This window comes from Lissotriton vulgaris, chromosome 6 (assembly GCF_964263255.1).
Source record: "Lissotriton vulgaris chromosome 6, aLisVul1.2, whole genome shotgun sequence".
NCBI lineage: Eukaryota > Metazoa > Chordata > Amphibia > Caudata > Salamandridae > Lissotriton > Lissotriton vulgaris.
Window position 1 is genome coordinate 1,216,042,679 of NC_141694.1, and position 12,594 is coordinate 1,216,055,272.

Sequence of the window (12,594 nt, forward strand, 5' to 3'; positions counted from 1 at the left end):
CCAATTTGCGACCGCAAAATATGTTCATACATCTGCCCTGAGTCTTCAACTTGTTTCTAAGTTGGAGCAGCTTTAGGACAGTGCTGATGAATGACGGAATGTTGTTCAAGATCCTGGGTGCATAGATAGAAAAAGGCATGTTGTCTTCTTTTTTCTTTTTTCATACTTCTTAGTCTGCAGTCTGATGGGGTCCTGTCTGTGAGTGCGCAAGATTGCAGGAGATGGTGAGCTTGTCCACTAGATAAGCGGGATTTCTGGATGAGGTGTGCTGCAGCATGTAAAATGCACTTAATGTGTGCCACGGTGCAGTCTGGGAATCTGGAATTAATATTCATAATCTTAAAAGCTTGTAATGGAAAATTATGTTCTTCTAAATAACGAGGTTTAATGGAATTATCTATGAAATGCAGGGATTGTCTGAACAGAATGCTCAGAATGATAACATTAACTACGTTTATCTGCCTATATTCAAAGCAATTCTTTGCCATATAGTGCAGTGTTATTAAGAGGCAGACAAAAACATATTAGATGCTTGTGTTTGGGGATATTAAGGAGATGAGTAATTATAGCCCTTCCCTCAACATATTTTCAGCAATAAACAGCTGTTATTTGCTCTCCCTCTCAATTCTCAAACATCACTTTAGGCTGCAGCACAATACAATTGTCAGTTATCAGCTATCAACCTAACTAAATGCATTAGCAAATTATTTTTCCAGCAGACTATTTCCTTGAATTATTTAGACAACTAATTGTTGGAAAATGGCCTTCTCTGAAGGGTCTCCCCAAATTGTTTGCCTTCCTCCTCCTCTTTTTCTTACCTCGGCTTTTCTGACTTTAGGATTCTGAGCACTTTACCACTGCTGACCAGTGCTAGAGTGCATGTACTTCTCTTATAAATATGGTTACATTTGGTATATCCACAATTTGGATAAATAATCTTTCTGTCAGTTCCAAGTAGAGTGTAATACCAGTGCCAGGGCCTGTAAATTAAATGCTACTACTGTGCCTGCAGCAGTGACTTTGCTACCCACACACATAGCCCTTTAAACATGCCTCAGGCCTGTCACTGCAGCCTGTGTGTGCAGTTCTACTGCCATTTTGCTTGGCATTTAAAACCCTTTGCCAAACCTTAAACAACCTTATTATTAACATAAGTCACCCCATAAAGTAGGTCTTAGGTAGCCCATAGGGCAGGGTGCAGTGTAAAGAAAACGGTAGAACATGTACTTTCAGGCATTCTATGTCCTGGTAGTGAAAAACACAACTTCATTTTTCACTACTGTGATGCCTACTCCTCTCATAGGTTTACATTGGCAATTCCCTAATACACTTTTAAGCTGTAATTCCTAATTAGAAATGAGTAGCCCTAACATGTTTGATATGTTTGGACTGTAATTATAAATCCTCCTTACTGGTAAAGTTTAATTTTACATTACTATTTTAGAAATGCCACTTTTAGAAGTCGTCATGTCTCTGCTCTTAAAGCTCTGTTGTCCTGTAGCCTGTCTCCAACATACTTCTGGGGTGGGTGACAGCTTGGCTTTGCGAATTCTCCCTAGACAGCCACACACAAAGAAAGGTTAGGTGTGTCGGAGTGCCCATCTGCATCCTGATGACTCCTCCTGTGCAGAATGTGAGAGAGGAGCTGATACTTATGCCTGGATAGGCAGTGTCCTGTCCCCCCCCAAAAAAGGTTGATTACCGCCTACTGCCAGTCTGGAGCTAGGGCTGGGAAGAAAGTACTTTTGTGTACTTCAAAGACCCTTCATGAAGTCATCCCCATTTCAAAGGCACAAATCGGTATTAGTTCTAGGTCTCTGACCCCATCACATCAGACACTTCTGGACCTGTAAAGAACCTCTGGCAGAAGGACTGCTGTGCTGCTATAAGGACTGTCACTCTGCTGGAGTGCTCACTTTGAAGAGTTGCTTTTCTGCCATGCTGCCTGCTGCGCTCTGACTCTACTAAGGGAGAGCTGGACTCTGCTTTGAGAGTGATTTCCAAGGGCTTGTTGTCTTGCCTCCTGTTTTCTGAGACTCAGGAATATCCTGTGCCTGGTCCATTGGAAGTGAACCCAGGTGCTTGCTACATACGAACCAATGCATCCTCTGCTTGTGTAAAGCAGAACCAATGCATTGCCCCAAAACACCTGTTGCAGGAGTAGACCTGGCGCATCACACATTGAACAAGCGCATCGCCTTGAGAAACCAACACATCAGAACAGCGCATCACAGCCTCATCAATGGAGAGCAGCCTCCAGTCTGGCCCTGGATACTCTGCACTGGCTGCCGGTCAGGAAGAGAGTGCTTTATAAATGCCTCCTGATCTGCCATCGCATTGTATGGAATAGGGCTCCTTCTTACCTGCAAAACTTGGTGCATAAATATGAACCCTCGAGAGCTCTTCGCTCGGGAGGAATGGGCTTGCTGGTGGTTCCTCGAGTGAAGAAAGCAAGAATGGGGGGGGCGCTCTTTTAGTGTGATTGCGGCACGGAGCTGGAACAATCTCCCTTTGGAGATGAGACTAGAAGGCGCTGAAGTCAAATTTAGAGCATTGTTAAAAACTCATCTGTATAGGATGTAGGGTTCACGGAAGGGTGGGCAGTCTCTGTTATTGTTGGCTAGTTTTTTTTTTCCTCACTAGCACGGGGACACGCCGTGAAGGTGTTACCAGGCGCTTTATAAGCTGTTTTATTATTATTATTATTAATTTGGGGAGATTCACACATTTTTTGAGGGTGGTCTTTACCACATAATTTAGTGAAGAAATGTGCTATCTAAAATAACAAGACACACATGTGAAATGCAGGAACTGAGTCAAGAGTGGCACTATTTGTTCAAACAATTTAGACAATAACTGTCAAAGACACATCATTAATCAAAACTAACACCATGCAATCTAGCAAGTAACAAGTGTCAAAGACACATCACAGATCAGGAACAAAAACATGCAATCAAGTTTAAAATCACTGCAATCCAAAGAAAGAGAGAGAGAGAGAAAATTAATATTAGAGTACAATGACACCTGAGAACCTCAATCAAAAAGCTAACTAAAAGGGTTAACCAGGAGCACATCCGTCGTGAAAATAGTACACTGTGAGAGGTGGTCGACTTATTGGAGAGTAAGCAGTTCTTTTATACAGTTTCAATGAGGAACTATTGACCGCAAGATCTAATTTTGGCAGATGCTTGACCGCAGAACATAACAAAAGTTTGAACTTTTTACCAAAACACTTTACCTCACCTCCTGGAAGTTTTAAGGTGGAAGCACCTTATAAGGCTATTGTTTATTTTAAGACCTGTCACTATTTTAGTTTCCAAAGCTGTGGAAAGTTCCAGTTGACCCCCACTCCTACTCTTAGCTAATTTTGTTCTTCTAGATGACAGATGCATCCTGTTATTGCTACATCTTCTGGATCTTCAGAAAGATGTACACATCGAGGACAGGGGCTCGAAGACTTGCTCTTCAGAGAGACAATGACCTGAGGTTATTGACCTTCATATGATAGATACATCTGAGGTTACAGGAGCGTGTGAGGCCTATTGCCTCTGTAGACACTCAAGACTGTGTGGAAAATTTTAACCCAACCCTGTCTATGGGCTGGCAGAAACATTTGAGACTCTCATGCTTCAGATGTGGACAGAATGGGCTTGGGGCAGTATATGGTAAAACTAGACTCTGCTTCACTCCCCTTTGACTGCACAAAACCCGGGGCATCACACTCGGAACCAACGCCTCTCGGCTTTGGCGCTTCATCTTTGAAACCGACGCATCGCCACCACCTTGTGAAGAAAATCAACATATTACCTTGAATGCGGGATCAACACCAATGTATTTCTCAGCTGCACCCTGCTTCATGCTGTTATGACCAGGATCAAGGCACTTTGTTCAGGAGGCCCATCTGTCTAAATAAATGCCTTGGTCTCACCCCAAAGAATCTAGAGAACAATTATTGCAACAGCTTAGTGAAACGAGAGATGTACTCTGCATAAGATTTCACCAAACTTGTGAACTGAGGTTGTTCAAACTCATTGTCTAGTTGATTGTACTTCTTCCCAAACAAACTAACTTGATTCCAGACTTCTTACTGTTGTCTTGCAAATTCTTGGCAAGCTTGCTACTTGTAGATTGGGGATTATATATTACAAATGACTCTGTGCTAGGCATAGGTGTAACACATTTGCAAGTACCACGTGTCAAGATTTAAATTCTGACGGACGTCACTGTCCTTATTAATTCATACAAGATGTTTTTAATGCCCTATAATTCGATATTTACATAGTTTTGAAGCTAATCTTTGATATTCTTAAATAAAAACTCTCTTCTGCAAATAGTGAAAAGGTATCATTTGGATAGCCCCACAAAACGAAAAATAGAGATCACTGAATAAAAGAGATTACCATGGTATTAAAACTTTCTTGAGTGAATATGTAAACAAGCTAATGTATATGGCGATATTCTACAAGGCCATATTTGTATATTTTATAGGTTGAGATTAGTTCATGCTTCAATAAATATCATGCGGTTACATATAAAATCATTTAACCTGATATTTATCTAGCTTTTTTAAATCAGGTGAGCCAATTTATTAGATAGCAAGTAAAACAGGTAAATCTTATTATAGGAATGTGTTTACATTTAGGTATTTATTGAAGTTTTTTGATGACTGGGACTTTTTAAATTAAATGAATGGTTCCCCTGTGTGTGAGTATTTAGGGTGAAGCTCCAAACATCCAGACAAATATTTAGCACAGCGTGCAAGATGAGTTGTTGAAAATTGGTTTTGTTGATAGCCATTCGGTGTAAGATCGGTAGTTGTCTTGATGTTTCATCCTCTCTCTTTATTTGATAATAATGAAGAATAGAGAATATAAGATAAGACATTTTTGTGATGGTATTTGAAATTAATGAGCTCCCACGGCCTGTTTTCTAATGTTAAAGGAAGTGGTCCGCTTAATCAATGTCATTGTATTAATATTATTATTATTATTATTAATTGAATCTATACGGTGCACAGCTACCCGGAGGTTTCCCGGCGCCACTCTGTGATTTCTCTCTTCATCTTACTATGTATCTTAACATGGTGACTCCTCCTCCTGGCACTGATTCTGGCTTTACTAGTGGTGGCTTGATACCTTTTTCTATTACTTGGGACATCTTTCGTTGTATCTTTTAACAGAACCTTGCTGTTTTATTGTATCATTACAAATTCTAGTGTTCTTTGACACATGCTAATGTATGAGCTTAACCCTTGGCTTGGGTAGTTGTGGTATACTGTTCCTGTGCAAGGTGTTACTTTTGGTTGATATGTATCATGGTTAGACTTTAATCTGTATATAGCGTGACCTGCAGTTTGAGGTTTCTATGAACAAGTAACAGGATCGTTTTCCGTTCACTACTTTATACATATCCAGCTTAATAACTTAAGTTTACTGTAGTTGACCGCACTAGGAGTGGCTTCATTAGAATATAAGATATGTGCTGTATTCGGGACGTAGATTTCAGTAGGTATCCTTGGCAGTTATTGGACCTTTTTAGTCCATCATTTTTTTGTGTGATTTTAGTGATATGGTTCTAAGTACTGCGTCATTTCAAGATGACGTTCACGGCGTCTTATTGACACGTGTAGTCAATTTTTTCTGATAACACCTTCACTCCCGAGTTGCATTTTAGTCCCTCTTTACTTTTACCCTAATTCAGAAATTCAGATGGGTATTTAATGACATTTCAAGATGGCACAAGTGCCAGACGCCCACGTTACATGAGGAGTACTCTCCTTACGGACCGGAGCATTTAAGGTAAAGCTGTTATGATGTGTTTGAGAGTTAAAGTTTGGTTGCCTTCACAGTTTATTTTGTCTGTATTAGGGAATATATACTATGGCGCTTTGGCGGGATATACTGTCACTTTTGAATAATTAATTTCTTCGGTGTTTGACTGACTATTACACTTTTCCTTAATTGATTAGTATTTCCCGAATTTGTGTTGATTTATATACCCAATCGCTTACGCTTGTTCAGATAGTCTTACAGTTGATGGCTAAGCATATTATATTACAGGATATCGTTTAGATGACATTGTGGGATTTTACCTATTGAATAAGAGGACACACGTTTATTTTTGATGTTCCCAGAATATTTGCAGTGGTTGGTGAGTTGACTTGGAGTGTGATACTATTATGATATTGGTTTTGTGCACTGGTTTTTTGGTTCCTTCTTGTTTAGTAGTCTATACAGAGCATCATTTCCGGAATTTAGGTTACTCACTGGGCTTCGTTTTGAGGCAGTATTCTTGGTGTTTCTGGGTGACATTCCCTTTTCTGCCCTATTGCTTCACTCCCGTCTTTTGTAAAATGGAAACTAGATTCATATGTCCCTCTACTTCATCCTTGTTTCTGTAACCAACGTATGTATAGATAACTTTTGTCATGGCCATTTTGGTTATAATGTGGACTTACCCGTTTTATTTTAGCCCTTAAGAAGTCAGTGGATATTTCCACGAAGACGGAACACGTGTTGGCTAAGAGTTGTCTTGCTGTTGGCCTGAGTTACAGCCTAAATATTTCTTTGATGATTGCTGAAGTAACCATTATCATGCAGAGCTTGGAATAAATAAAATCAAACAAGACTTCCATGAAAGGAAACTGTGTGGACTTATCAATTCATTATGGACTCTCGTTGCTCAGGTTATTGAATGTTGAGTTTTGTACATGGTGGGCTTCTGTCTACATAGCTCACACCGTTGGGTGATCGTTGCCAAATCTCCTTTGGGCACTTTTCTTTTGATGTTATTGTTTTCTGTACGACTTTCTCATGACCTAGGGCATACCATACCCATCCACCTGCCCAATTGCGTTTTAAAATTAAACAACATTAGGGAAACTGTAGGACTCTGAGGGAGTCATATTTAGTTTAGTTTGAGGAGGTCAGAATCCAAACTAATCAATAATGTGGAAAGTGTTTGACACTAGCGGGGGAGGATTCAGATTGGCTTTACACTCCAAATTAAACAATTTCCAATAAAGTGTTTGTAACAGGCAGGGGGGTCAGATTTACTAGTAAGACCCCAACATAAACAATATCAGGGAAAGCGTTGAACTGGGAGATAGCCATATTTAGTATGGCCACTCCAAAGTAGGCAACATTGAACAAAGATCTGATTCTTGCAGTAGGGCAAATGAATTATTTCTAGTATGAGCAAAAGAACTTTGTAGAAACTATTTGTCTCTGGGGAATCAACTTAATATTCACTTTAATCAATAGACACCTTATAATCCAAAATAAAAGCAATAAAAATATCAGGAATGTATCAGTTAAAATAAACAATATTAACATTATCTACAATTGTGTAAAATAAATAACACAGTAAAACTAGTATAAATAAAAATCGTTTATTATATGTAATAATATTTGCCATCTAAAATATGAATATAAATATATATGTATAAATATATTTATATTATTAACAAAATTAAAATACGTTTAAAAAAATATCTCGCTTTAAGCATTGTAAACTAACTTCGTAACCACATAATTATTTTAGAAACAAATAATAAAAATCATAGTTCAATTTTTTTTTTAAATACACACACATAAATATCTGAAAACCAAATAAATATAATAATTTCAAAACACAATCCATCAAGCCTCATAAAACCCAACAGCCCTGAATAAATACAAAATAAACAAAATATATTTTGATTAGTGAATAATAAATGTAACAATGATCTCAAACACTAAATCAACCTAGCAAGATGTGAAAACATTATTTTAAAACATTACCCACTCAAAGTAAACTTATGTAATATATTAAAAAACAATACATTATTTTTAATAAATAAAAACTAAATTTTATAGCAATAATGTAAAAATACAATCCAGCCAAAGCCCATAAAAAGTCCAAACCCCTCATAAATGCCTTTACAAACGTAATTAAAATAAAACAATTAAACAATGTAAGTTAAAACAAAATATAAAATGTCTTAATAAAAGAAAATTTGCAAAAAAACTAGAGAATATTTAGAAACAAAATAAACAGCAATAAAATGAATTACAGATTTTTAGCATAAAACATATATATTAAAACAATGACATTAACCTTGTATGTGCAGATGTCAGCCACCGACCGACACCCTTACTCCCTCACCAGTGCATTTGTCGACCATTAGCAAATGCTTGTGAGGGCTTTAAAGGAACCTCTGATGTTCTAACCAATTATATTCCTTTTTTTAGTTTTTAGGTCAGGCTGCTGGGGAAGAGGCTGTTTTTTTGTTTGTTTTGAAATGACGATCAGTAAGCATGTTGTGCTACTGTCATTTTACTGAAAGTAACAGAAAAATTAGCTGAATGGCTCATTTCACTTTTACTGCAGCTGTGCTCAGAAGCATACGTCAACCCCCACAACATCGATTTTTATGGGAGAAGTACTGCTGGAAAATAGATATTTTCCTAGTATATCTCCCTAGTGGATACCTTTTTAGGGACCCCACAGGCCAAGCAGGACTCCACACACCAGGGAGTAGGATTTGAAGGGGAAACCCCCCAAACAATGGCCTAATGCTCCACCCCATCCCTGTACCTAAAAAGTCCTTCTACCCACCTGGGGGTAGGTAGGAGAATTTACCTCCAATTTGGGCCCTCCCGGCATACGCTTTAGAAATACAAAGATTTCCTTCATACCTAATATTCACTCTCTATATTTTACCATATAAATTGTTCTATATTTGGTACACCTAGAAAAACCATTGTAAGGTGCAGCTCCTTTGTTGCCTATAAGTACCTCAGGTTTTTGGGGAACCAGAAAACCCTATATTTTTCCACAGCCAGTATGGTCCAGCAGACCTAACGGTATATTGATTCTGTAAACTGGCCTTTGTGACAAGAAGTTGCAGGTGAACACATTGTCACAAATGGCTGTTTCTCCCTACAGGGAGGGATCTGCATAAATGACCAGTTGCTGTGTTTTGAATTTTGTCTATTATCTCCAACCTCATTCAGGACTGTGGAGATCCAAACGATTCAGGAGAAGGTAGGTACAAACACTATCCACCATTCTCCTGCTGCTTTACTCAGGTCTTTGGTGACACAGGCCATTTGTTTTCCCAATTGTTGCTGTGGTTTAGCAGTGAATCCCTGTATTTAGAATCTGGTATTTCCATAAATGGCTCTGTATGAGACGCATACATCACAACATTTTGTCACTGCGCAAGAGCTGGCACAATAATTTGCATATCTGTCTGACATTGCAGATGAGACAACTAAATATTGTAAACCATCTATTGAGATAAAGGGAGAAGTCTAGCACCAATGAAATAGTATCATGTTTGTCCCCTTGAGCCTTCATTTTATGCTGCCTTTCCTTGATGTGTCTTTTTAGTGACAACGTATAGTGAGACAAACAGGATAGACATGTGTTAACCTTGTTAAATAAAGTTGTCTAATTGTCAGTAAATATGTAGCAAAGAATCATGTTGATAGTAACAAATTAATGGACCTCTGCAACAACAGTGCTGATCTAGGGCCTGTTCAGTGTTTAATTTGAGCCGGTGGGTTCTGGTGCTCGGCACTGCACTTAGGTTAGCCGTACCCTACTAATGACAGTCCACCACATGGTGGCCTATCTGTCTAATTTTGAAATGAGCACAACAGTGGTTGTTTAATAATGATTTATACATTAAAAATGACAAATACAGGCTGCCCAAGTAATCCTTCCTTCTAGCTGTGGGTGGCCTGGAATTGTCAAATTGTCACCCTTGTAGAACTGTCATGGTTAGTAGTTGTTATTGCCAGCACATGCAGGGGCAATGGGTGGTGCAAGCTGCAGTGGCCTCGTCACAAGAGCCCTGACACTTTTTTTTTTTACAAACTAAGCACTGGGCCTGTTAATGCTGTGACTAAAAACAAAGGGCCATATGTAGGTAAATTGCGAATACCGAATCCTTAATACCGAATCATACCGAATCGGTATTAAGAATGAGGTAAACGTGATGTAGGTAAAAATTCGTTAAACATTACCGATTCGTTGCAAATCGGTATTAAATACCGATTGTGAACAGATCGGTAATAAAAATACATACCGAAAGGCTATTACCGAATCGGTGTTACCGAATCCACACCCTAAATCGGAAATACCGATTCGGTAATTTAAAAAATAGCGTTTTGGTGAATCAGCCAATCCTGATACACCCAATTACTTCCCAAACAGGAAGTTGCCACACCCAGCCAGGTGCACAGGGCCTGGAGCTCACTGTGAGGCAGGCAGGCAGGCAGGAGAGCTGAGGAGCCAGCAGCAACACAGCCACAAGAAAGGAAGAAAAACCACTGAACAAGCATTGAAATGGCAAGCCAGGACAAGGAGAAGGAGGGAGGTGAAAGAAAAAGAAAACTCAAGTTCAGCGACAAGGAGCTTGAGATCCTGATCGAGGATGTCACCCAAGAGTACCACAAGCTGTTTGGAGCCCAGTCCCACCAAATGCCAGACGCACAGAAGAGGCAAATATGGAATGGCATTCGAGACAAGATCAATGCCATAGGTGTGACCCTGCGCACCATAGAGGACATCAGAAAGAGGTGGTACGACCTCAGAAAAACAGCAGAACAGAGGATGGCTGAGAGACATAGGCTGGCAGGGAAAACTGGAGGAGGAAAAAATCGAGCCCCAGTACCAACACCACTGGAACAGATGGTGGAGTCCACCATCCAGCGGGAGAGTGTAAGTGGCATAGGAGACGCAGACAGCTCCGCCAGAGCAGCTAGAAAACAAGGTAAGAAGCATGCCCAGCATGCTGCCCTACCCCCTCCCCAACCCCAACCCCCATAGTGGTAAAAGTGCTCCCACTCCACACCATGTCTTACTGGTTACCTGCAATGCATTCTGGGTGATGTAGTCAGTGTGAAATCATGATCAGGACTGTCAGGGCAGCTAACACAATAGCATGGTAATAGAATTGGATAGGTCAGGATAACCACTGTGCACTGTTGGGATGTACTTTAATGCAATGGCATTGCAGACAGAGCATTGAGTATATTTACATTTGTGTCATTTCAGGCGAGTCATCTCGCAGTGCAGCTGAGGGCAGCAGAGGCAGGTCAGCCAGGCCAGAGGGGAGTGAACAGGATGAAGACAGCATGCCTGCAGGGAACACCAGCTCTGCGCCATCGCAGCCAGCCAATCCTCCACCACAGCCATCATCACAGTGCCAGGGAGGGCCGCAATCCCCTCTCACTCAGTCACCACTGCGACGTTCACCAACTCCACCACCACCACCACCACCAACACAGTCAGGCAGAAGGCATGCCGTGATCACCCTCCAGCAGATGGAGGAGTCGGATGAAGAGGGCAGACAGCGCGAACAAAGTCCTATCGTAGAGAGATCCAACAGGGAGCGGGCTGGTTCTGCATCCGAGGGCGCCAACATCTCTTCACGACGCCGCAGGGCAAGGCCGGACAGTCCAGTGGCATCTGAGCAGGGTGACAGTGTGTTTGCTGGACTGGAAGGCACCATGCTGAAGGTCCAGCGCCTGCAATGGAGGGAGATGAAGTCATTACACAGGGAGGTGGCAAACATTAACAGACATATGCACAAGATGGAGAAGTGTATCAGTGCCATGGGGGAGAATTTGTCTGCAGGGATGGAGAGGGTAGCAACCTCGGTGGACAACCTCTGCAGCCAGCTGGAGCAGGACTGTGTTGGCATGCGCCGGGAGAGACTGAGACTCCAGATCTATACCAAGTCGGTGAACCGGCTGGCCACTACGACATCACTGATGTGTCGCTGGTCCATCGCCATGCAGGAGGAGATGGCGCATTGCAGCAGGGATGTTGCCACGGGGATGGTGTCCATGACCTCAGTGCTAGAGCTCATGCAGAATGCCAAGGCCTCAAATATGGAAGGGGGGGACAGTGAGGAGGCTACCAGCCGTGGTAGCATTACACCCTCACCCACCGAGTGCAGGAGGCGTAGTGGACGTAACGTCCCAGCACAGGAACGGTCCAACTCACAAGACAGTGTCAATGGGGAACGTGCACGTGCAGCACGGGGACGCAAGAAGTGAAGGACACTGGCTCTCCACATGCATGTGATGGGTGATGTAACCCATGTCCAATTGGACAATGCTCACAATGCTGGAGGTGTGCCAAATAAACACCTCTACATGTAATTTGAAATGCCTCAGTGTCGTTACTCACTCAGAAATAGTTTGATGTAATCTCTGCCCGTCTCTGTCTCCCATCATGTTCAATAGCAGCACCAGCCACGCTGGGCTCTGGCTGAGGGTTGTCCTCGTCCTCATCCTCTGACTCAGTTAGTTCCACTGCTGTTCCTTTTTTAGTGGCCAGATTGTGTAGCATTGCACACGTAGCAATAATCTTGCAACATTTGATTGGGCTGTACAGACGCGCACCTCCTGTTTTGTGGAGGCAACGGAATCTGCTTTTGAGCAGACCAAAAGTGCGCTCCACCACGTTGCGTGTGCTCCTATGTGCCACATTGTATCTCCTCTCCCTTCGGGTGGTTGGGTTCAGATATGGTGTGAGGAGATACGGCCGGAGGGCATATGCGCTGTCACCTATGAACAGAAGCAAGTGGCATTGATT